This window comes from Glycine max, chromosome 14, assembly GCF_000004515.6.
Source record: "Glycine max cultivar Williams 82 chromosome 14, Glycine_max_v4.0, whole genome shotgun sequence".
Classification (NCBI taxonomy): Eukaryota; Viridiplantae; Streptophyta; class Magnoliopsida; order Fabales; family Fabaceae; genus Glycine; species Glycine max.
Window position 1 is genome coordinate 22931897 of NC_038250.2, and position 26624 is coordinate 22958520.

At 44.4% G+C, this 26624-nt stretch overlaps 1 non-coding gene and 1 pseudogene across 1 annotated transcript; one reads left to right on the forward strand and one right to left on the reverse strand.

Annotated features, from left to right (window-relative positions):
* Positions 1-1354: 1354 nt before the first annotated feature.
* LOC112999342 (uncharacterized) lies at positions 1355-26065 on the reverse strand (annotated as a pseudogene).
* On the forward strand, positions 3120-3226 carry LOC112999482 (small nucleolar RNA R71). The gene has a single exon (XR_003264668.1). It is a non-coding gene; the product is annotated as a small nucleolar RNA R71 (small nucleolar RNA).
* Positions 26066-26624: the final 559 nt, after the last annotated feature.

Below are 26624 nucleotides of genomic sequence, written 5' to 3' on the forward strand. Positions count from 1 at the left end.
TGTCATTAAAGTCAAACTCCACCTCCTTTTGCAACAAGTTGGACAGTGGAAGGGCTACTTTGCTAAAATCCCTTATAAAGCGCCTGTAGAATCCTGCATGACCAAGAAAAGATCGCACCTCTCGCACACAAGAGGGGTAAGGCAATTGTGAAATAACAGAAATTTTTGCAGGATCTACTTCAATGCCCTTATTGGAAATAATGTGGCCTAAAACTATACCTTTCTCAACCATAAAATGACATTTTTCAAAATTTAGAACAAGGTTAGTTTCAATGCATCTATTCAAAACTTTTTCCAAACTATTCAAACAACCATCAAAAGAGGATCCATATACAGTGAAATCATCCATAAACACCTCTATGCAATTTTCTAAAAAATCACTGAAAATACTAATCATGCACCGCTGGAAGGTACCAGGGGCATTGCACAGGCCGAAAGGCATCCTCCTATAAGCAAAAGTGCCGAAGGGGCAGGTGAATGTGGTCTTTTCCTGATCCTCAGGAGCAATAGTAATTTGCATATAACCAGAAAATCCATCAAGGAAACAGTAGTGGGATTTACCTCCCAGGCGTTCAAGCATCTGGTCAATGAATGGCAGGGGAAAATGGTCCTTTTTGGTAACCTGGTTCAGCCTCCTATAGTCAATGCAGACTCTCCAACTGTTCTGCACCCGAGTAGGAATCAGCTCCTCCTTCTCATTTCTGATCACTGTGAGACCAGTCTTTTTCGGGACTACCTGGACGGGACTCACCCATTGGCTGTCGGAGATAGGATAAATGATTCCAGCTTGCAAAAGCTTGGTTATCTCCTTCTTCACTACATCAATAATCACCGGGTTGAGTCTTCTCTGTGGCTGTCTTACTGGTTTAGCTCCATCTTCTAAATTTATTCGATGCATACATGTGGATGGGCTAATACCAGGAATGTCCGCCAGGGTCCAGCCTATAGCCTTCTTATGCTTCTTGAGAACTGACAACAACTTCTCCTCTTGCTCATCAGCAAGGGAGGCAGATATAATCACTGGAAAACTCTTGCTATCATCCAAGTAAGCGTATTTTAAATTTGATGGCAGAGGCTTCAATTCTGGTGTGGTCGGCTGGACAGTGGTAGACGGAGATGGTTTCTCAGCCTTTACCTCATAAAGAAAGTCAGAGGTATGTGTACTTCCTGAAACATGGTTAGTCCTATCTGACTCTATAAAATCAATCTCAAGAGGTAAAACACCACCACCAGGCATGCAATCAATATCACTCTCAGATTCACTCTCAGCATCAAATTCAGACATATGATCAAGTACAATTTCAGACTCAATGCATGAAGAGTGAGAGGCATGCAGATTAGAATAAAGATCAATCATGTATTCATCAACAACATGGTCAATTATTTCAGCACGAAATACAGAAAGATCTTCAGATGGGTATTTCATAGCATCCAAAATATTAAAATGAACAGTTATATCACCAAACTCCATGGACAGTGTGCCTGCATAAACATCTATCTTAGTTCTAGCAGTTTTCATAAAGGGTCTGCCTAGAATGATGGGAACTGATCCTTGAGAAAATCCATCTTCCATATTCAAGATATAAAAATCAACAGGGAAAATCAGTTCACCAACTCTAACTAAGACATCTTCTATGAAACCAACAGGATAGGCAACACTTCTGTTAGCTAAATGAATTACCACATCAGTTGACTGCAAGGGACCTAGAGATAGAGAATTAAAAATAGACAGAGGCATAACACTAACAGAAGCTCCTAAATCTAGCATGGCATTGTCAAACTTACTATTCCCTATGATACAAGGTATGCTGAATGTACCTGGATCTTTGCATTTTTCAGGAATTTGAGGAACAAATTTACCAATCAATGCGGAGACATTTCTGCCCATGCTAATCCGTTCACTTCCTTTAAGCTTCCGCTTATTAGTGCACAGCTCCTTCAAGAATTTGGCATATCTTGGAATTTGCTTTATTGCATCCAACAGAGGTATGTTTACCTCTACCTTTCTAAACGTTTCCAAGATCTCTTTCTCTGCCTCTTCCATTTTTTTGTTGGAAACTGCTCTTGGAGGGAATGGAAGAGGGGGAATGTGCTGCTTCTGCAAATCAGAATTACCTGTGGAAGAAGATTCACCTGCACAGAAATTGTTAGGTAAATTTTTGTCATCACCTTTTTCTGGAATAGAGTGAAGTTTGGCAGGTTCATTTGTAGATGAGGAAGGTGCTACGGGTTGAGGTCCTTGACATTGCTTTCCCGACCTCAATGAAATGGCACTGACATTTTTGGGATTTTGGACAGCTTGAGAAGGCAGCTTGTCAGAATTCTGGGACTGTTGTTGATTCAATTGGGTAGCTAATTGTCCTATCTGATTGGTTAAGCTCTGAATGGAGGCTCTGGTCTCTTGCTGAAACTGCATGTTCTGCATAGTCATTTGCCTCACAAGTTCTTCGAGGGAAGGTTGTGGAGGGGCCTCAACTGTTGGCTGTTTCTGGGGTTGTTGCTGTTGTTGGATTGGTGGAGGAATGTATGGTCTGCTTGGGCCAGCAGCATTTTGGAAGGAAGGAGCAGGCTGCTGTTGTTGCTGAGGGCTGGACCATCTGAGGTTAGGGTAATTCCTCCATCCAGGGTTGTATCTGTTGCTGGAAAGGTCATAATTGTTCTGCTGTGGTTGATTTTGCTGCTGAGGTTGAGGAGGTCTATTGTAAATATTTGCAGCATAAGCTTCAGGCTACTCAATTGCTCCAGGTTGCTGCATGGAAGGGCAAAGGTCTGTATGGTGGTCAGCAGAGGAGCACAAACCACAAACCCTTGCGACAGGTACAAATTTCTGATTCAAGGCCAGCTGGGTTACCAAGTTGACCAACGCATCCAGTTTGCCTTCAAGCTTCTTAGTTTCAGATGATGCAGATGGGTTTGTAGCTACCTCATGCACTCCTCTAATGACTATGGCATCATTTCTGGCGCTAAACTGCTGGGAGTTGGAGGCCATCTTCTCAATTAAATTTCTGGCTTCAGCAGGAGTCATGTCTCCAAGGGCTCCACCACTGGCAGCATCTATCATACTTCTCTCCATATTATTGAGTCCTTCATAAAAATATTGGAGAAGAAGCTGTTCTGAAATCTGATGGTGGGGGCAACTGGCACATAGTTTCTTAAATCTCTCCCAGTACTCATACAGGCTCTCTCCACTGAGTTGTCTAATACCTGAGATATCCTTCCTGATGGCTGTGGTCCTGGAAGCAGGGAAAAAGTTTTCTAAGAATACTCTCTTAAGGTCATCCCAGCTCGTGATGGACCTTGGAGCAAGGTAATACAGCCAGTCCTTTGCCACTCCCTCTAATGAATAAGGAAAAGCCTTCAGAAATATGTGATCCTCTTGGACATCTGGGGGTTTCATGGTGGAGCAGACAATGTGAAATTCTTTCAAATGTTTGTGCGGGTCTTCACCTGCAAGGCCATGAAACTTTGGAAGCAAATGAATCAGTCCAGTCTTAAGAACATATGGGACATCCTCATCAGGGTATTGGATGCACAAGCTTTCGTAGGTGAAATCAGGTGTAGCCATTTCCCTTAGAGTCCTCTCACGAGGTGGAGGTTGTGCCATGTTCTCAGAATGTGCAAAATCAGAATGCTCAGAATCAGAATGCTCAAAATTATAATGCTCAAGATCAGGATGTTCAAAATCACCAATAACAAAATGCACAGATTCACCAGTTATGGAATGCTCAGAATGATCAAAAGGTATAAAATGATGCCTAACTAATCTATGAAATGTCCTATCTATCTTAGGATCAAAGGGTTGTAAGTCAGATGGATTGCCTCTAGTCATACACTACATTCAGCATGCACACAACTAGTTGCCTTGTCATGTAAATAAAGGTGTAGGTTTGAACTACAGCTACCCTCAAATGATATCCAAATGACTTGAACTTTTGTGAGCAACCCTATAAAATGATGAGAAGATAGCACAAAAAATTTCAGACAAAACTTCAAAGTCTAACTATGAAAGCTAAAAATGGTAGGTTAAGAAAAATAAGTGAATAAAACTTGAAAAATAAAAAACTTTTGACAGAATCGCTTTTTTTTGGACGATGGAGACCTCAGCCGGCCGTAGCTGGCTACCATGGCGTAGGAAATTTTTTTCTACCCCAAATGCATATATAATAATTGCGATTCTGATAACCGGAGCAAAAGTTATGGCCGTTTGAAGTTTTGACAAACACAAAATTTGCTAGTTTTTTGGAACTTTCAAATCTGACAAAACTAAAGGCTCTAGCTATTTTTCCCACAAAATATGGATTAAAAGAAGTTACCACAAAAAAATTCAGCTAAAAATTACAACCCCAACTACAAAAACAAAAAATCCCAATTAATTCAGCATGGGTGGTCGCTAAAATCCGTCTCTAATTGATTTCTACTACTACTCTGTTTTTCCGCAAGCTGGTTTCTACTACTACTCTGTTTTCAAGCACAATCTTCACAGCAAAACACCCAAGACTGAAACAGGGGAAACGCTTAATGGTAAAACTGAAACAGAACACACATTAAACAAAATACCAGGACACTAATCAACACTAACACACATACTAACACAATACTAACAATTAAACATAAAACACGAAAGGATTAAACACACAACACTAGCTAGCTATTATGAACCTTTGGACACTACTCCCCGGCAACGGCGCCAAATTTGATCGAGGCCGTACCCGAATCAAATAAACATGAAAATGCAGTAACTAGGAAGTGATCCTAGGTCGTTTCCCAACGAGCAGTGACAAGCCAAATGTTCATAATATACTTGCAGTAACAGTAACGATGGGGGGGGGGGGGTTTGGTTGTTTGGTAATTAAAGAGCAGAACAAATAAAATGGAATACGAAACTACTAATACTAAAAACGGGTTGTTTCCTATGATTCAGAAGCCACTCTCTTATCCTCGGTTATGGAGAATTCGTCCCTAACAGTCAACCACTTAATCCAACCCTATTTCAATTTACTAAGCGAAAATCAACTTAGGGTTTTCAATACGTGATTAGGCACCACATACACCAGTTAGCCCTTCGTCCATTAAGCATGAACGCAAGTTAGGCTCAGAGGCAATTAATCGAACACGAAGCGTGCACTGATTAATATTCACGAAATTGGGATAACTGGTGAAGGGAAAACTGCCAGGAAACCACATTACAAACGAAACCTCAAAGAGAGTTGGGCTTCGTCCTCAAAAGGAAACAACACCAGAAAATCTAGCCTTCCATGGATTCAAACAGAAAACGCAAATGAAACATGAAGCAGAAACGTAAATGAACAAGAACGTAAATGAACAGAAACGTAAATAAACAGAAACGTAAATGAAAGTAGAAGAAGAAGCAAGAATGAACTCGTAATTAGAGGCAGAAAACGTAAAATTGCATTACGAACTCAGAAACGTCAAAACAGAAAAACAAAAACCCTAAAACAAAGCTCTGAATAATGAATAGCATAACAGAATAGAATCCCCTGCACGAATCCCAAGGCAGCTATTTAAAAAGAGTCACTCAAAGTCACTGGGCCCTATTTCAATACTCTGGCCCAAAACGAAATAAACACTGAACAACATAAAATAAAATTGCGAAATTTCCTAATTAGAAATTAACTAAGGTAAGCGCTGCTTTATTTGCCCTCTTCAAGTCCACAACCAAAATCCGGATTAAGCCCAATGTTTCATTAATTCCTGAAATTAGATTAAAAACATCAAATTAGCTAAATGAGCCCAAATAATAAAACTGCCTAATTAATTGACAATTAAGACCAATCAATAATTAAAATGGTGCAAAAAGGGTTTAGAAAATAGAAGAAAATGATGGCACATCAGTTGGACCTTAAAAATGATCCATTTTACTTAGTGAGAAATTGAAATGACAAACTTCAAAAGCCTATTTTTTATGGACGAGCTTGACTAGGCGAGTTGATTTTAGCCTTAGTTTCACTTTAGTTATTAATCAATTCGATTAAGAATGAGAAATCCCAAAGAGAAAACGTCCAATTGATTTTCCGCTTTATTTTGCTAAAAGATGTTTTTTTTTTATTATTATATTGTTTTTTACCTCTTTTTGATTTCCAACGTGGTTACGGCACGACCGAACGGTCGGAATTTATTTTAACCGAAGTTAACGGATAACACAATTCAAATGTTCGGTGGAAATTGATTTTATTTTTAAGTTAAGCGAGAAATGACTTAAGTAAAATGGCTTAAGCACGTCAACAGGGGGTATAAAAAGTAAACAAAACGAGAATAAAAATGCACGAAACACAATGTGGACCACTACGGGTACATAGAATGAATCAAAAAGCTTGGTTCGAGGTACTTACCCGTTGAAGATCGAAGAACGATGAAGAACGAATGAAGAACGTCGAAGAACGGTTGAAACCTTTGCGAAATTCTTCACGGAAAACGTTATAGAAACGTTTCGGAAGCGCCTCGGCTTAGATTTTCTTCACGGAAACAATTTTTCCAAGCAAATTCGAAAGAGAGAGAAGTGCCTAAGGGGCTGAACCCTTTTCTTCTTCACTTTCTCCCCTATTTATAGCAAAATAGGGGAGGTGGTTGCCGCCCAGCTCGCCCAGGCGAGCCAGGTTGCTTCCTCCAGAAGCAACAGCCTTCTGGAGGAATATTCTGGAGGGCCCAAGTGGGCCTGGGTGCTATTTGCACCCCCATTTTTACTAAGTACACCTCCCTCTGCCTTTTTTTGGTGATTCTTTTTTCGTAAAGTTACGGAAACTTACGAATTTCGTAACGATACTTGTTTTCTTTCCGTAATGTTACGGAACCTTGCGGATTACATAATCATCCCCTTTTTGACTTACGGAATGTTACGGAGTCTCACTTAATTATGCAACGATGCTTCCATTTGATTTCCGGTGTGTCACGGAAACTTACGGATTGTGCATCAATATTTTTTCGGTTTTCCGGCAAGTCCTGGAATTTCACAAATTGCCTAATGATGGGTGCCAAGCACCTCACAAGGACCAAAGAAAGGTCGCATGTCATCAAGCAAAGGTCCCTTGACGAAATTAGGGTATGAAAGTTGCCCCTCTTTACTTGTCTTTTATTGGAGATAAAAGGAAAGTAAAGATAAGACACTAATTTCGTTCCTCTCGATTTGACGAGAGTCGCGGGTGACCATAAAATCTCCACATGCAAATGACTTGTTGTTCCCGGAATTTCACAAATTGCCTAATGATGGGTGCCAAGCACCTCACAAGGACCAAAGAAAGGTCGCATGTCATCAAGCAAAGGTCCCCGGACGAAATTAGGGTATGACACTAATTTCGTTCCTCTCGGTTGACGAGAGTCGCGGGTGACCATAAAATTTCCGCATGTAAATGACTTGCTGTTCCCGAAATTTCACAAATTGCCTAATGATGGGTGCCAAGCACCTCACAAGGACCAAAGAAAGGTCGCATGTCATCAAGCAAAGGTCCCCGGACGAAATTAGGGTATGACACTAATTTCGTTCCTCTCGGTTGACGAGAGTCGCGGGTGACCATAAAATTTCCGCATGTAAATGACTTGTTGTTCCCGGAGGAACAAAAGGTGCAGAAGACTATGTCAGTCTCTGCATGCTATCAAGCGTTCTGTCTTACAGATAGCAAAAGAATGTTTATACGGATAACCACTCGGGTATTTCTGCCCGTCAGCATGACTCAAAAGTCAATGTGACAGATCTTGTAAGTGCGGAAGATGATGTAAATCTCCGCATGTCAACGGGCTTGTCGGCCGCGATTGACGAAGGGTGCAGAATGGCCACATTGGCCGCTGCTTGTCATCGGGCCCGCCACCTCTGGATGACAAAAGGGTGTGGATAATCGTAAGGTATCTCCGCGTGTCATCGGGCCCGCCGCCTCTGGATGACACAAGGGTGCAGAATGACCAAATTTTGTCTCTGCGTGTCATCGGGCCCGCCGCCTCTGGATGACAAAAGGGTGCGGATAACTGTAAGGTATCTCCGCGTGTCATCGGGCCCGCCGCCTCTGGATGACACAAGGGTGCGGATAACCGTAAGGTATCTCCGCGTGTCATCGGGCCCGCCGCCTCTGGATGACACAAGGGTGCAGAATGACCAAATTTTGTCTCTGCGTGTCATCGGGCCCGCCGCCTCGGGATGACAAAAGGGTGCGGATAACCGTAAGGTATCTCCGCGTGTCATCGGGCCCGCCGCCTCTGGATGACACAAGGGTGCGGATAACCATAAGGTATCTCCGCGTGTCATCGGGCCCGCCGCCTCTGGATGACACAAGGGTGCAGAATGACCAAATTTTGTCTCTGCGTGTCATCGGGCCCGCCGCCTCTGGATGACACAAGGGTGCAGAATGACCAAATCTTTTCTCTGCGTGTCATCGGGCCCGCCGCCTCTGGATGACAAAAGGGTGCGAATAACCGTAAGGTGTCTCCGCGGGCTACCAGCTCTTGGGTCATGGTAACAGAAAGCAGTGTGGTCGACAAAAGCGAGGCTTTTGCTCCTACGTATCCTCCAATGAGGAACTCAGACCTACGTAGTTCTGGATAACTTGTGAGACTTAAAAAAGTCCTGGTGTTTTCTTCACTAAAAATGCAAACATGCTTTAGTAAAGAGACAAATATTCCAACTGATTAGAGCAGCATATGCTTTTTTTTTTTTTGAGTGAAAAGAACAATGCGTTTACCGGGGAAGGAGAGTATGTTGATGAAATCCCCCATAACCATAAATGAGATTTTGGATGTTAGCATTTCGTTTCTAAATGACCATTTAGAGGAAACACTGGGTTCGACAAAAATAGAAGAAACCACTCAAAGTGTATCAATCTCGCACAGGTAAGTGTTTCATCCTAATTCCGAACCATAGATATGTCATGACTTGACTTTGCAAATTATTTCCTATCAAATCAAAAATTACATGCGTGATCATGGATCAATAGGACTTCCCTTGGGAATGGGTTCTTTTAGCGGGTTTTTCGGCTTTTGTGTGTTTTTTTGGCTTTTGATTTTTTGTTGGCTTTTTCCTTTTCTGTTTTTGTTTAGTGCGGGGCGAAAAAGTCGCTAGCGCACTGATTCTGGTTGGCAATTAAAGGGAGAAGACCCTTTTAGGTCATGGTTTCCTTTCCTTCTTTTTGTTCATTTGGTGACAATTTTGTATTGTTCAGATATTGTCTGGTCTAAAGACCTCTCTGCACATTTCTTCTGGTTTCTTTGACCAGGAGCTTTCTTCTTTTCTTTCTTTACTTTCTCCCATTCTTTGGTTGGGAATTTTCTTTCTTTTCTTTTTTTCTTTCTCCCTCTCTTTGATTGGGAATTTCCTTGCTTCCTTTTTTCCTTTGATTGGAAACTTTCCTTCTCTTTTTCTTTGATTGGAAATTTCCCTTCTCTTCTTTTTTGCTTCCGAGGGTAAGGATTGACATTCTCACCCTGGGTCAAGGTTTATGGTGAGTCAGGATTTTGGCTCAAGACTTGTAGAATGGCTAGGCATGGTACATGTCAGGGTTTGGTTTGGTTCAAGGATAAAAGGGATGCCCCACATTATTTCCATGACACAAATGCAAAAATGATGATTTGGAAACTTCTTGCAAAACTGGTCATGCATGCACCTATGTGGACACTCAAGTGTCAAACTTTTATGGTCATGTGATGCTAGGGCTCAGGATTTATTTCCTCTATTTTAAATCAACCCAATGTTTTCCAAAATATGTTCTTTTATCAATTTGTGCATTCATCCGAGTCCATTTCGAGCGTCCGGGAAAACTTCACAGCATTCACCCTTTAGGTGTATACACATTTTTTTCAAAAACTAGTTATGATCAGTGAATTTTTTCAAAGAAAAGTTGGAAGTCATCTCTTTTCAAAAGCATGTCGGTTTTTCAGCTAGACAACTTATTTTTCTTTTCTTTTTCCTCTCTTTTTTTCTTAATTGCTCTTTTTTCCTTATTTGCTCTCTTTTTCTTATTTTCTCTCTTTTTCCCTTTTTTAATTTTTATTTTTATTTTTATCATGATTTTTGTTTGTTTTATTATATATTTTTTTTTGACGATGTTCCTAAACGAAGAACTCTACACGGTTCCAAAATTTCAAGCATCATTGATAGTAATGATATATAAACAGTAACGCAACAATCCAAACAAAAATGTATGCGCTGTACAAATGACAATCGAAACAACAAAAACAAACATTAGTCTCTCAAGTCAAAACAATAACATAGCATAAAAATGATAAAAAGAAATATGAAAGAAAACATGAATCTGGGGATCTCCCAGTCACGTATCTCCACTCCCTCCCAAGAAGTCAAGCAAATCGGCCATCTCCTCGTCCTCGTGGGCCTCTTCTCCACCGCCGGGAGCTTCTGGGGGTGCCTCTCCTGCTTGGGCCTCGGGCCAATCTCCGGGCCATGCGACCTCTGCCCTGAACTGGTTTGGAGTAGGGCATGAAAAAGAAGCGAAGCCCTGGCTCTGCATGCTGAGGCTCATCTGGTACAGACAATCATGGGTCTGTACATGTGCTCGGTGGTTGGCCGCCTGCTGGCGAACCAAATGCCGTAAATACTGCTCCATGTCAAATGCCCCAGCCTGGCCAGCCTGATGAGGTGGTGGTGGCGCGCCTGCGGCCTGTGGAGCATCACCCTGAGCCTGTCTCTGGGTACAGTACTTCTCAATAAAAGCCCGGGTGATGGGCGGCCGAATTACCTTGGTAGGTGCAACGGGGACTCCGAATGACTGGCAGAGTCCTGTGATCAGCGAGGGAAATCCCAGGGCCCTGTTGGACTTATCTGGATCCAAAGGATGCCTGGTAGGCGCCATACCTGCAAAAATATAAATGGCATCAGTGATTAACTGAGCCACATGGACACTCATCCGCGTCAGGATGGCGTACACCAGCTGACACTTCGGCAGGGGGAGGTCGGAATTATGATCGCTGGGCAGGATGTTGCTGAGGAGCAACGTCATCCATATCTGGGTCAGGGTGGTCATGTTGGTACGCATGATTCGCACTCGCCTCCCTGCAGCAGTCCAGGCAAAATCCTGCCCCGGTATACATAGCAGCTGGGCGATGGCCTCCTCATCGAACCCATCAGACCGGTTCCTCCTCTGGCCATACTCACATTCCTGGCCCTCTTCCAACACCAACGGATATCCCAGGAGCTGGCCGATAGCGTCGGCATCAAACGGGATCCACTGACCCCTTACCCAGGATCTCATGTCACGCACGCCCTCCTCTGTTGGCCAAGCATTGGCATAAAACTCAAGGACTATTTCTGGATCGAACTTGGCCATGGGAGTAACCAGTGATGCCCACCGCCGGCGCCCTATTTCCTCCTGGAAATCAGTATACTCGTCGTCCCTGAGCTGGACGCGTCGCTCCCGGAGAAACGACCATCCCTTGATGGCCTCGAAGCGCTGCTGGTGTACAGCGCTCCTAAAGCGGTGACTGTCGTACTCCGGAGCGAAACTAGTTCCTTCGGCCGCCTTATCCTTCCTGGACCTCTTTGAGGCAAGCTTCCTCGGGGCCATTCCTGCGAAGGCAAACATTTGGAAAGTTAGTTTTTACCAAGAAATGCTACCCTTAAAACAGAAATGGCATACAACCCCCTCCAATAAATACAAACATCAATGTAAATTTAGAGCAAGCTTATGCGCATACTTCTTCACGAACGTTCACTTGCACAAGACATTCTTATAACTAAGAAAAATGCACCCATATACAATCAAGGCACCTTCGTTACCTAGATTATTTACATGTACTTCCAAGGTGTATTTGTTACCTACATCACACACATTTCCTTTGCTAAATTCACATACATGCATACTCTAAGCACTTTGGCTATCAAAAATTGCATACGTGCACATCTTTGTATTTCTAATACCTATACATACACAAACTTCATGATGAATCTTGACTATCTACACAATAAGGTGCTACATTTCATGCTTTTTTTTTCAAGTGTTTTTTTACTACCTAAAGCCGCATGCAAATTCAAGTATATTTTCTTTTGCTCACTAAAATTGTATTCAAATTAAAAGGTATTTTTGTAATGTATTTTCTTTACATAACATGCAACATATTTATAGATTTTTGTGAGACATTTTGACTACCAAAAATTATATGTACATACATCCAAGTATTTTGCTACCATACCCAAAGTGTAAATTGCCAAAGGTATTTTGCTACCTATTCTAACCTACACATTTATGATGAGCAAAATTCCTAACCATCTAGGCATAGGGAAAATATTGTAGCGTGGCCTATAGCTGATTGCTGGCCAAAAAGGGTAACTTTACCCAACATGCACCTCCTCTTGTGTTCTTTTGCATAAAAACTTTGGTTCCTAGGCCTAGGATATATGTGGGGCAATCACTCTAGCCTTTTACGGGAATGAATGCACGTCCCAAAAAAATAGAAAATATGTGCAAACCAAAATGCCCCATGGGTTGTTTCCTTACAAAAGTCACGCGCTAATGCCATTGAGGCATTTCACCGAACACTTGGTGGGCGCGCGTTTAGGCATCAATAGCAAGAGAACGGGGACAATGTGGCATGTCCCATTGTTTCAAAATGCATTATAGGCCTAGGGCCATCCCATACAAACCCCCAATTCAACCTAATCAAGCAAGAAAACAAACCAAAATTGCCCCACATATTTAAGCACATTCCCACAATTTAGAGCACCAAAAGGAGATCAAAATACACCAATGAAAAGCTAGAAAGCTTAGGGATGGAACACTTACTTGTTGGTGATGAACAAAAGCGCAAAAACGGAATCAAAAAATGCGAAAAATGATGACCCTAGGGCTGCAAACTCGTCAATCCCGTGGGTATGGCTTTTGAAAGGGGGAAAAGAAGTTTTTGAATGCAAAAACGTCCCCCCTTTCGTCATTCTTATAATTTGGTGCAGGGGTGGCTCGCCCAGGCGAGCTAACCTGCATTTTTTTTTTGAGAGGAACATTAACCATGTCCCCTCCTTCCTTATGGTTTAGCGTCTTGCTTAACTTGAACTTACTTAAGTTAGAGTTAGGCATTGATTACTTATTTTTAAAACAAACAAAAAGTAAAAGAAAACTGCGAATACAAAGGATACGGGGCTGCCTTGCAGCGACGTTCTCCGCTTGCTTAGCATGGAGAAAGGGGCGACGATCAGTCGGTCGTGACCCCATCCCCACTTGCATCCGTTCCTATGTACCTGCAAGTAAGAAACAACCTGGTGTGGCCAATCTTGGCCGCATCGCTATCTTACCTTGATTGGTTTCTGCTGTTCATGTTTTGTCTCTACCCTAGAAGGTAGCTCAAGATGATCCTGCCCCTGTTTCACCACAACAATATGCATGCGTATACGTATGCGTATGCATGAATGTTTTCAAACGCAGCAAATTTTAGGGAAAGTTGGTTCAGGTTCAATTCTAATTAAGCGCTTGGGGCATCCCATGAACTGAGCGGAAGGGCTCAGGTGATCACAAATCAACGCAAGGTTTGAAACTAACGTGAGGACTAAAGCCTCGAATCCACGTTCATTTCTTTGAAAGATTGTAACGAGAGATACAACAGACAGGAAATCCCTGGGGGAAATCTAGAAAATGCATAAAGATAAAGAACATGCAGCGACATCCTTAATTGCCCCAGCTTCTAAGCATAATATCGTTTGACGACATCAGAATTCCCGGGTGAAGGTAGCTCTTCGCCATCCATGTTGGTAAGCACCAGGGCTCCTCCGGAAAAAGCCCTCTTCACAACAAAAGGCCCTTCGTAGTTCGGGGCCCATTTCCCTCGATTGTCCTTGACAGCATGGAACATTTTCTTTAGCACAAGGTCTCCCTCATGGAACTTGCGCAAGCGTACTTTCTTGTCGAATGCACTCTTCATTCTTTGCTGGTACACGCGCCCATGACTCATGGCTGTTAAGCGCTTACCCTCAATGAGGTTGAGCTGGTCATAGCGCGTTTGAGCCCACTCTGATTCCTTTAATCCGGATTCTGCCAAGATCCTTAATGACGGGACTTCTACCTCAAACGGTAACACAGCCTCCATCCCATATACCAATGAGAACGGCGTTGCCCCAGTTGACGTTCGCACTGAAGTTCGGTAACCGTGTAACGCGAATGGGAGCATTTCGTGCCAATCCTTGTATGACACGGTCATCTTTTGGATAATCTTTTTGATATTCTTATTGGCCGCTTCCACGGCTCCATTCATCTTTGGCCGGTAGGGTGTGGAATTGTGATGCTGGATTTTAAACTCCTCGCACATTTCCCCCATCATCTTGTTATTCAGGTTGGTGCCGTTGTCCGTGATAATCTTCCTTGGCAAACCATATCGGCAGATGATCTCTTTCTTAATGAACCTGACCACCACATTCCTCGTGACATTGATATATGAAGCCGCCTTGACCCACTTGGTGAAATAATCTATCGCTACGAGGATGAAGCGATGACCATTCGAGGCCTTGGGCTCAATGGCCCCGATGACATCTATTCCCCACATGGAGAAAGGCCAAGGGGCGGACAGGACATTCAGAGGATGTGGTGGAGCATTGACATTATCTACGAATGCTTGACATTTGTGGCATTTCCTCACATGGACATAACAATCACTTTCCATGGTAAGCCAGTAATAACCTGCTCTTAGGATCTTCCTGGCCATAGCATGCCCGTTGGCGTGTGTTCCAAACGAGCCCTCATGGACTTCCTCGATCATGTGATTTGCCTCCTTGGCATCCACACACCGCAGGAGTGTCATGTCGTGATTTCTCTTATACAGTATGCTTCCGCTCATGAAGAAACCGGCTGCCAACCTTCTCAATGTCCTTTTATCATTGTCGGAAATCTCTGGCGGGTATTCTTTGCTTATGACATATCGCTTGATGTCGAAATACCAAGGCTTTCCGTCCCGTTCCTCTTCCACTTGGCAACAATGCGCGGGTTTGCCACGACACCAAAATTCAATGTAGGGTAGATCCCCGTGCGGTGTTAGCTGGAACATAGACGCCAACGTAGCAAGTGCATCCGCCATTTGATTTTCCTCGCGGGGAACATGATGGAAGGAGATCTCATCGAAGGTCTTAGCCAATTCCTTGATATAGGCTTTGTAGGGTATCAGCTTGGGATCTCTAGTTTCCCATTCCCCTCTCAGCTGATGGATTACCAACGCTGAGTCGCCGTACACCTTGAGTAGTTTGGCATTGGAGTCAATTGTTGCCTGGACGGCTAGGGCACATGCTTCATATTCGGCCATGTTGTTGGTGCAGTCGAATCCTAGCCTGGCTGTGAAAGGTACACATTGATTGTCTGGAGAGACCAACACTGCCCCAACACCATGACCTAAAATGTTTGACGCTCCGTCACACCATACGGTCCATTTGTCCCGATCTTCGTCCAATTTTTCCTCAAACAAGGCCATGATGTCCTCATCCGGGAATTCAGGATGCATGGGCTGGTAGTCGTTAAGAGGCTGTTGAGCCAAATAATCTGCTAAGGCGCTTCCTTTTATCGCCTTTTGGGTGACGTAGACTATATCAAACTCGGATAGCAAGACTTGCCACCGGGCGATTCGTCCCGTGAGAGCTGGCTTTTCAAAGATGTACTTAACCGGGTCCATTTTGGATATCAACCAGGTAGTATGGCTCAGCATGTACTGCCTTAGGCGATGGGATGCCCATACTAAAGCACAACACGTTCTTTCGAGCAAGGAGTAATTCATCTCACAGGTCGTGAACTTCTTACTTAGGTAGTAAACAGCGCGCTCTTTCTTCCCAGATTCGTCATGTTGCCCCAGCATACACCCCATTGACTCGTCCAAGATTGTCATGTACAAAATGAGAGGCCTTCCAGGTACTGGTGGCATAAGCACGGGAGGATTCATAAGGCACTTTTTGATCCTTCCAAAAGCTTCTTGGCAATCCTTATTCCAGCGATCAGTTTGGTTTTTGCGTAAGAGTTTGAACAACGGCTCACAAATGGCGGTGAGCTGTGATATGAATTTGGCAATATAATTCAAGCGTCCCAGGAAACCTCGGACTTGCCTCTCTGTACGGGGTTCTGGCATCTCAAGGATAGCCTTCACCTTTTCGGGGTCTACCTCTATCCCTTTCTGGCTTACAACGAAACCAAGCAATTTCCCTGATTTGACCCCAAAGGTACACTTAGCGGGGTTCAACCTTAATTGATATTTCTTAAGCCTTTCGAACAACTTCCGCAGGTTGACAAGGTGTTCTTCCTCGGATTTAGATTTAGCAATTATGTCGTCCACGTAGACCTCGATCTCTTGATGCATCATATCATGGAACAAACCTACCATGGCCCGTTGATAAGTTGCCCCGGCATTCTTGAGTCCAAAGGACATCACCTTGTAATAGAACGTCCCCCACAGGGTGACGAAAGTAGTCTTTTCCATATCCTCGGGCGCCATCTTTATCTGATTGTAACCAGAGAAACCGTCCACGAAGGAAAATAAAGCAAAATTGGCCGTGTTATCTACGAGGATATCGATGTGTGGTAAAGGAAAATTGTCCTTGGGACTGGCCCGATTCAGGTCCCGATAATCCACACACATTCGTACTTTCCCATCTTTCTTAGGAACCGGTACGATGTTGGCAACCCATTCTGGATACCGAGCGACGACCAGAAATCCAGCGTCAAATTGCTTCTTCACTTCTTCTTTTATCTTCAAGGATGTTTCGGGCTTCATCCTTCTCAGTTTCTGTTTTACCGGGGAACACTCGGGATTTAAAGGTAATCGGTGCTGTACAATGTCAGAACTCAAACCGGGCATATCTTGGTATGACCAAGCAAAGATGTCTTGGTAGTCTTTTAGCAGGATTATTAATTCTTCACGGATAGGTGCGGTAATACCTGTACCTATCTTTACTTCCCTTTTTCCACTGCCAATTCCTAAGTCTACCAGCTCTGTTTCTTCTTGATGAGGCCCCATTTCTTGGTCCTCATGGGCGACCATTCTTTCTAATTCTGGGGGAAGTCCCACATCCTCGTTTCCTTCATCTTTCGTTTGATTCATTTCTTGCTCGAAGTCGATAGGCGGGTCCCAGGTATTAGTACCTTCGGGGGACTCGTCATCGGATCTGCCGTTTCAGAAAAAGAAGTAAACATGCAAATGAATGAAAATGGGTAGAGACGTAGGAACAGATGAAGAAAGATCCTTGTATTATAAATTCAAAAACAAAAGACACAAAGCCTTAACAAAAGGAAAAACTCTAAAGCCTAGGCCCAACTATAGAGCTTTTAAAACCATAAAGGTTTACATTATGCTCGTTGCGTAAATGCCGGGGCGTTCCTCCACTCGCCAATTTCCCAGCTGGAAATCAGGAGGGCATGGTCGTACCAAATCCAATGTACTCGGAACATCATCTTCGCATATTGCGACCACTTGACCTTTGTCTTCCAGACCTGCGCTTATCAAGCTTCTGCTTATGTGGCAGGGCGGGCTACCTTCACTTTCTTGTCTCCAACGCGAGCTTTGACCACTGCTCTTCCTTCCCGCGATGCTTCTTTTCATGTCCGCCTGAGTGGGCTTATAGCCTAAACCATACTTCCCACGATTTCCTTGGGCATTTATCAGGCTAGTTATGCCGCCGTTGTCTTTGCCTAAACCCATTCCGGGTTCATAACCGTTCCCCAACATAACTCGGGCCATCATTACTGCTGCATCGGACAGACAAGGCTGCCCAGAGAGGGAGTCCACAGAGGAAATGCTGACCACCTCAAAAGACTGGAAAGCGGTTTCTAACGATTCTTCTGCGGCTTCCACATAAGGCATAGAGGATGGGCAGCTCACCAAGATGTCTTCCTCGCCTGACACGATGACCAAGTGCCCCTCCACTACGAATTTCAACTTTTGGTGGAGCGTAGAGGGCACAACTCCCACTGAGTGGATCCACGGGTGCCCCAACAGACAGCTGTAGGAGGGGTTAATATTCATTATTTGGAAGGTGACTTGACAGGTGTGAGGGCCTATTTGTACTGGGAGATCGATCTCTCCCCTAACCTCTCGGCGAGTGCCGTCGAAGGCACGAACCACCATTGAACTCGGCTTTAAGTGGGAAGCATTGAATGGTAACTTCTCCAAAGTGCTTTTAGGCATCACCTTTAAACTGGAACCATTATCGATGAGCACCTTGGCTACGATATGGTCCATACACTTGACTGATACGTGTAAAGCCTTATTATGCCCTCTCCCCTCAGCGGGGATTTCTTCTTCGGCGAAGGCAAGATAGTTGTTGGCAGTGATATTGTTGACCAGCCCTCCGAAACCTTCTACCGAGATATCTTGGGCCACATGGGCCTCGTTCAGAACTTTTACTAGCAGAGCCCGATGAGGCTCGGAGCTCATAAGTAACTCCAACAGCGAGACCCTGGCCGGGGTTTTGTTGAGCTGTTCGATAACCTTGAATTCGCTTTGCTGAATTATCCGGAGGAACTCGCTGGCTTCCTCTAGCGACACCTCCTTTTTACCATCCTTTTTCTCCGGGGGGCCCTTTGCCGGGATATCTTTATTCGAAGCGTGGGGTGCTTCGCCATCTTGTTCCTCCACCACTTTTCCTTTTCCCTTGACGTCCGCGGGTTGGACTGGTAGGTCCGGAGGTGCGAACACACGACCACTACGGGTCACACCACTCAGTCCCGTGATATTTATTACTTTAGCTGACAACGAGCTGACGTTGGTGGCTTCTTCTTCCTTCTCCCTCGGAGGTGTATATCTCCATGGTACTGCGTGGCTACTTTGGTATGGGAAAGGAACAGGTTTGGCTACTAAGGGGTGTCCGGGCTTTTGCGAAGCTGCGCTTTTGGTGAAGTATATCACCAAGGGTTTGGGCTTCGCAACACTGTTCCCGTCCGTGGACTGCATGCATATATGCTGCTCTTCTTTTCATTCACTGCCGACTTCTAGTCGACCTTGATCTATCATCCGCTGTAACAACTCCTCTACTCCCAAACACGTCTCCATGTCATGCAGCTCGCCGGAATGTAGCAAACAGGAATCCTCCTTACACCCACTATGGGGAATCACACCTCCTTTTTGTAGGGCCTCAAAGATAAACCTCCTAGGGGTTGCCACATCCCTTAAAGGTTTAGACCTGTGCGGCCTATCGGACTCGACGGCATTAACCACTCCCCTTCCATGATTGGCGAGCGGGTTGGTTCTCACATTGGGCCGATCCTCTTGGAAAGTCAGCCATCCAACATCCATTAAATGTTGGACCTTGTATTTAAGGGCCAAGCATTTTTCAATGGAATGCCCCGGGACACCCCCATGGTACTTGCAGGTTGCGTTAGGGTCATACCACTTCGGGAAAGGGGGTTCGAGGACCCTTCCGGGAGTTACCACGGCCAAATGATTGGCGATGAGGGATGGCAAAAGGTCTTCGTACGTCATTGGGAGTGAGGTGAATTCCGGAAATGGCCTCGGAGGGAAATTCCTTGTCGTGTTGGAATTACCGGCCGGGCGAGTCGTGTTTGGAGTTGGAACTTGGGGAGCTTCCCTCTGGGTGAGTGCCTTAGGCTGCACGGGTGTTGAACTAGAGGCGTTCCCGGTATGAGCCGAGAAGCTCGGGTGATGTTGCGCGTACTGATGGGTACCATGAGGCGTTTGCTGGGGTTTGACCCACGCGGGTGTTGAAGAGACGGCATGGGCATCTCCTTCCTTCCTTTTTGCCCCTGTTGCCCCGATTCTTTTGGCATTCGCATTTGTGGAGGAAACGTAATCAAACTTTCCTCTTTTCAATCCTACCTCGATTCTTTCCCCGGCAAATACTAGATCCGCAAAGCTGAACGGCATGTAACCTACTAACTTCTCATAGTAGAACACTGGCAGAGTGTCTACCATCATGGTGATCATCTCTCTCTCAACCATGGGAGGAGCTACTTGTGCCGCCAAATCCCTCCACCGCTGCGCATATTCTTTAAAGGTTTCACCCTCTTTCTTGAACATATTCTGCAGTTGAGTGCGGTCGGGAGCCATATCAGAATTGTACTGATACTGCCTTAGGAAGGCAGTAATCAGATCCTTCCAAGTACGGATACGGGAAGCTTCCAAATTAGTGTACCACACTACCGCGGCTCCGGCCAAGCTATCTTGAAAGAAGTGTATTAATAGCTTTTCATCCTTAGAGTGGGCGCCCATCTTACGGCAGTACATCTTGAGATGGTTTTTGGGACAAGTCGTCCCTTTATACTTGTCAAAGTCCGACACTTTGAACTTCGGGGGAATAACAACATCGGGTACTAAGCAAAGATCCGTCATGTCTGCGAACGGATAGTCCCCAAATCCTTCCACGGCCCTCAATCTTTCCTCAAGGAGATCGAGCTTCCTCCTTTCTTCAGTTGCTGGGGGCGGTCCTTCCGTGGACAAAACTATTGGTGGTGCCGCGATGTTGGGTTGAGGCAACGTGCCTGGTGCCAGCCCTTCGGGGATCGGGGGATAGAACTCAACATCCCTTCGAGCATAGTCTTGAGGGTCTTTGTGGACTTCGTCGGGCTATTGAGGAGGCTCTCTTTCAAGGACGGGAGAAGCAATGTGGCCCGCATCTTCTTGCAAGACGGGTGGTGAGTAGTTGGGCGGCAATCCATAAGGGTAAGCCGCTCGGTTGTATCCCAGGTGAGGGCTGCCATCGTGCCCCAGTGTGTCCCTTCCCCATCCTACTATGTTTGAGGGAGGATGGTGCGCAGTTGCCAAGAGAGTCGGGTCTGCTTCGGCAGCCGAACTGACAGCGGCAACGGTGGCCGCGTTCTTCTCTATGAGCTGCTTCATACTTAACATGGCCTCCATCATGGAGGCCATTTGTTCTTTCAGAGCCGACATGTCGGCTTTCATCTGTTCCTGTGTTTCCTCTTGATCACCCATCGTTCTAGATTTGGATCTGGTGCGATAGGGATGCCTTGTGGCGCGTTTAGTTATGGTGGTTTTCCCTAAAAAACCAAACGTGAGGAGTGGGTAAAGAAAAAATGCATGCTAGAGATGAAATGTAGGAGTGATTTGATTTGCACAAGCTTTTTGGAGTAGAAACATGGGACCAACTCATTTTATTTCAAAAAGAAAGTCGTATCTAGTCAAGGTCTGAGAGACCATACAAGTTTCCTAACGATTTCTAATTATGTGGGCCATTAAGTCTATCATATGCTGACAATAGCCGAGAAGCCCATGAATCTCTTCGGGGGCGGAGTAGGTGTCTGCCATCGCCTTGGCCTTGGCTAACAAGCGGGGAAGTTCTTGACTCCCGTTCAAGGTAAGAGCAAACCGATCCATCCACATGGTTGCCTCTTGGTGTAAAGAGTCGATCACCCTTCCTCTAGCCTCTTTTTCCACGTATACTTGAGCATACTCGTCCGCGATTCTATGCTCGTGGGCCGTGGCTAGACCTAACTCTTCTTGGTACTTGGCGATGATAGCTAGCATGTTGGTCTCCGTCTCGCATAAACGCTGAGACAAGCTTCTTTTGGACCTTGAACAAGCAACTAACTCCTCTTTTAGAACCATGCTATGTGCTCGCGACTGGTCCCTCTCTTCCCTTCGCAGCTTGAGTTCACTATTGCTACCCCATAGAGCTCCGCGAAATTTATTCCGGCCATACTCATCCTTGCGAGCCCTCTTGGTCTCTTGTTCAAGGGCTCTTGCGGTAATTGCATTCTCTTCCCGTAACCCGGCACACTCCTTCCGAATGTGTGTTGCGGCCAACTTGAACTTCTCCTTGGAAAAATTCGCCTTTCCTAACTCACTTTTGAGAGCTTGGACTTCTTCGTCCTCTTCCGGTGCTTCAAAACTCTCTTCGCTGACGACTTTTAACTTGGCGAGCCAATCTAAACCTCGTATATGAACTTTCAGCCATTCATGGTAGCCACCAATGATGCCATTACGAATGCCTCTAAGTTCTTGATCTTTCCTTAACGGGGTTTCCCATGCCTTATGGATTCTTTGTATAGTCTTGGAATTTTGTGCGCCGAAATCCCTCACAAGGAAAGGAGACATGCTTTCTTCCGTCGGTGCTCCCCTCATGGGGTACCCTAGTTGTCTTATAGCGAGTGCGGGATTGTAGTTAATACAACCCCCCGTTCCTACCAGCGGAATGTGTGGGTATCCTCCACATGAGAAAAGGACTCCTTCTTTTCCTTCCTTCCATCGGGGGAACCAACTGATTGTTCTACCTCCTATCCCAGCCAAAAGCTGGTCCCAATCTATTCTCCTCTTTTCAGTACACGAGCGATGGCTCAGGAGCGGACATGGATGTCTTGTGTCTTGTTGGAACAAGTGCGAAACCAACCAAACACAGAGGGCGGGCAAGCAACAGATGATCCGTGCGCTACTCTTTTCGCACCTTCGGTCAAATGTGTCAAATAGATCTGCCAAGACAGTTACCGTTCCGAGTCTGTTTTATGCAGTCCAAACCTCTTGCTGAATCCTTGACCACAGTTGCAATTCTGCTCAAAGAGGGGAGACACCCGGATGAAAGATATGGTTTTCTTCCCCCGAGAGGACATCCTAGAATTTCCTCAAATTCTTCAATGGTTGGTACTAATTGGAAGTCTCTGAATGTGAAGCATCTCAAAGGCTGGTCGTAGTATTGGGTGAGTGATGCAATGGCTTCTATGGATACCTCTGCTAAGGTCAACTCTAAGATCTTTCCGTAAGTCTTGCGGAAAGCTTGCATTTGGAGAAGTTCCATCAACCGCCCTAATTCCTTGATGCTGGTGGTATCTAAGCTTTTAACCTTGACTTGGTAGAACCTCTTGCCGATTTGATTTGTTCCCATGCTTGCTAAAGTGAGACAAAAGCTGGTGCAAATCAAAACTCCGATATCTCATGGGTGGAATGGATGAATGCATGAAGGAATGCATATAACACAGATGCAATCTAGGAATGCGGGGGTCCGGGGAATTCGTCCCCTTCTTAGACACAACGTCTAGGGGTAGCAAAGTGCCCCAACGTACGTTTTTAAGAAGGCGACACGGACCCTCCGTTGGTTTGTTTACACAAGGGATCAAGACAGAACCCATATGCGATGCCTATGCAAAAGACACAATGCGGGAATGTACACAGTATGACAATATTCACTGAACATAAGCAAAAGGGTATATGATACTTATGCATGGCAGTGTGAAAAATGGCATGCAGCGTGTTTGCTCGTGCCCCTATTTAAGGGACCTATAAGGGAGAGAACTAACTAGGCATTTAGTGATAACCCCCAAGGTAGTCATATCTCTTTTGATGGTTTCTAGAGGTATTATCCTCTTTGAAGAACATATTGTAGCAGTAGGGACTACTAGCAACAATAAGTTTTCAAAGAGAAAAGCTCTAGATGAGGGTTCACTATAATCAAGCAAGTCGGAGACCTAGCATGATCACAGATTCACCTCCACTCCTTATGTTCCCACGAACCCGGGTATAGGGCCCTTTTTCACTCACAGTGTGTGCAAATAGTGTTGGTGTTTGTGTGCATCAAATGAATAAATATTTACCTCATGCATACATTTTAAAATGCACTAAAAGCAATAAAGAGCTTATACACACAAGAACATAATGAAGGGAAACTAACAAAGGGATAAGTCATGGTAAAACATTGCACAAAATTAAATGGCCTAACTCTCTAAAAACAGTCCCCAATGGAGTCGCCAACTGTCGCAACCTACCCTTCGGCGGGAGGGCGACGCGAGACTCGCGGGATGCGTGTTCCACGAAAGGAATACGCGCGGAGTCGCCACCAACGTTTATTTGAGGAAAACGTCGGAAAAACCGGAAAAGACGCGATCTACGAACTTTTAAGTGAAAGGTTCGGGAGTTGTATTTACGCACGGGGAAGGTATTAGCACCCCACACGTCCGTCCCAAGGGACGGCAGCCTTTAATCGAATGTGCAAACATGACTTTGATTTTTACGTTCCCTTTTATGTCCTTATATCCTTTATACCCTTTTTATATTTTTCCCTTTTTGTGGTCGACAAGGGTGTTTCCCTTTGCTCCTACGTATTCCTCAATTTGGGATGAGAAAATCAGACCTACGTAGTTCTTTCTTATCAAGTGATTCTTTTTTACTTAAGTGGTGATCATTTTAAGGCGTTGGACCTTAAAAATGATCCATTTTACTTAGTGAGAAATTGAACTGACAGATTGACTAGGCGAGTTGATTTTAGCCTTAGTTTCACTTTAGTTATTAATCAATTCGATTAAGAATGAGAAATCCCAAAGAGAAAACGTCCGATTGATTTTCCGCTTTATTTTGCTAAAAGATGTTTTTTTTATTATATTATTTTTTACCTCTTTTTGATTTCCAACGTGGTTACGGCACGACCGAACGGTCGGAATTTATTTTAACCGAAGTTAACGGATAATACAATTCAAACGTTCGGTGGAAATTGATTTTATTTTTAAGTTAAGCGAGAAATGACTTAAGTAAAATGGCTTAAGCACGTCAACAGGGGGTATAAAAAGTAAACAAAACGAGAATAAAAATGCACGAAACACAATGTGGACCACTACGGGTACATAGAATGAATCGAAAAGCTTGGTTCGAGGTACTTACCCGTTGAAGATCGAAGAACGATGAAGAACGAATGAAGAACGTCGAAGAATGGTTGAAACCTTTGCGAAATTCTTCACGGAAAACGTTACGGAAACGTTTCGGAAGCGCCTCGGCTTAGATTTTCTTCACGGAAACAATTTTTCCAAGCAAATTCGAAAGAGAGAGAAGTGCCTAAGGGGCTGAACCCTTTTCTTCTTCACTTTCTCCCCTATTTATAGCAAAATAGGGGAGGTGGTTGCCGCCCAGCTCGCCCAGGCGAGCTCAGCTCGCCCAGGCGAGCCAGGTTGCTTCCTCCAGAAGCAACAGCCTTCTGGAGGAATATTTTGGAGGGCCCAAGTGGGCCTGGGTGCTATTTGCACCCCATTTTTACTAAGTACACCTCCCTCTGCCTTTTTTTGGTGATTCTTTTTTCGTAAAGTTACGGAAACTTACGAATTTCGTAACGATACTTGTTTTCTTTCCGTAATGTTACGGAACCTTGCGGATTACATAATCATCCCCTTTTTGACTTACGGAATGTTACGGAGTCTCACTTAATTATGCAACAATGCTTCCATTTGATTTCCGGTGTGTCACGGAAACTTACGGATTGTGCATCAATATTTTTTCGGTTTTCCGGCATGTCCTGGAATTTCACAAATTGCCTAATGATGGGTGCCAAGCACCTTACAAGGACCAAAGAAAGGTCGCATGTCATCAAGCAAAGGTCCCCGGACGAAATTAGGGTATGACAATAGGCCATTACTTGGCCACTTTGCATCAACACTCCTTCTAAACCCATCTTTGATGCATCACAATAAACCTCAAAGGGTTCTCTCAGGTTAGGCAAAACTAGCACTGAAGCGGTCGTCAATCTTTCCTTAAGGATCTGAAAACTATGCTCACATTGGGTATCCCACACAAAAGCTTGACCCTTACGAGTCAGTTTAGTCAAAGGTAAAGCTAACTTGGAGAAACCTTCTATGAATCTCCGGTAGTATCTTGCTAAGCCTAGAAAACTTTTAATCTCAAAAACAGATTTAGGACTCTCCCACTCAAGAACGACTTCTATCTTAGAGGGATCTACAACTATACCCCCTTGAGATATCACATGCCCTAGGAAACTAACTTTCTCTAACCAAAAATCACACTTGGAAAACTTAGCATAAAGTTTTCGGTCCCTAAGGGTTTGCAACACAATCCTCAAATGTTCTTCATGTTCCTCTCTAGTCTTAGAGTATACCAAAATATCATCTATGAACACTACCACAAAACTATCAAGGTAAGGGTGAAAAACTCTATTCATATAGTCCATAAACACTCCTGGAGCATTAGTCACACCAAAAGGCATGACCAAATACTCATAGTGACCATAACGGGTCCTAAAAGTAGTCTTTGGTATATCCACAGACTTCACCCTAATCTGATGGCAACCTAACCTAAGGTCTATCTTACTAAACACACAAGCTCCTACCAGCTGGTCCATAAGGTCATCTATTCTAGGCAAAGGGTACTTATTCTTAATTGCCACCTTATTCAACTGGCGGTAATCCATACACAACCTCATGGTCCCATCTTTCTTCTTTACTAATAACACTGGGGCTCCCCACGGAGACACACTAGGTCTAACAAACTTCTTATCCAACAACTCCTCTAACTATTTCTTAAGCTCAACTAACTCTATAGGAGACATCCTATAAGGGGCTATGGATATGGGTCCAGCACCAGGTACTAAGTCTATGGAAAACTCTATCTCTCTCTCGGGTGGCAGACCAGATATATCCTTAAGAAACACTTCAGGAAACTCTTTGACAACAGGGAGTTCACACATGGAAACCTATGTCTCTACTTCCAGGCTAGACAAGATCATGTACACTTGAGCATCTTCTTTTAAAGATGTCACAACTTGGTTGGGAGAGATAAACATCGTATCCTTAAAGCGCCTAAGCATCCCCCCATAAATGCTTAATTTCTTTAACCACTCTATTTTCCCCCACCAGGGACATCCGACAAGGTCAATGCACCTCACCTATGAACATACACAACATCCAACACATGAAACATGGGAGTCTCAAGTACATGACCATGGATGAATTAAAGTGCCTAAGCATCCCCTCAGAAATGCT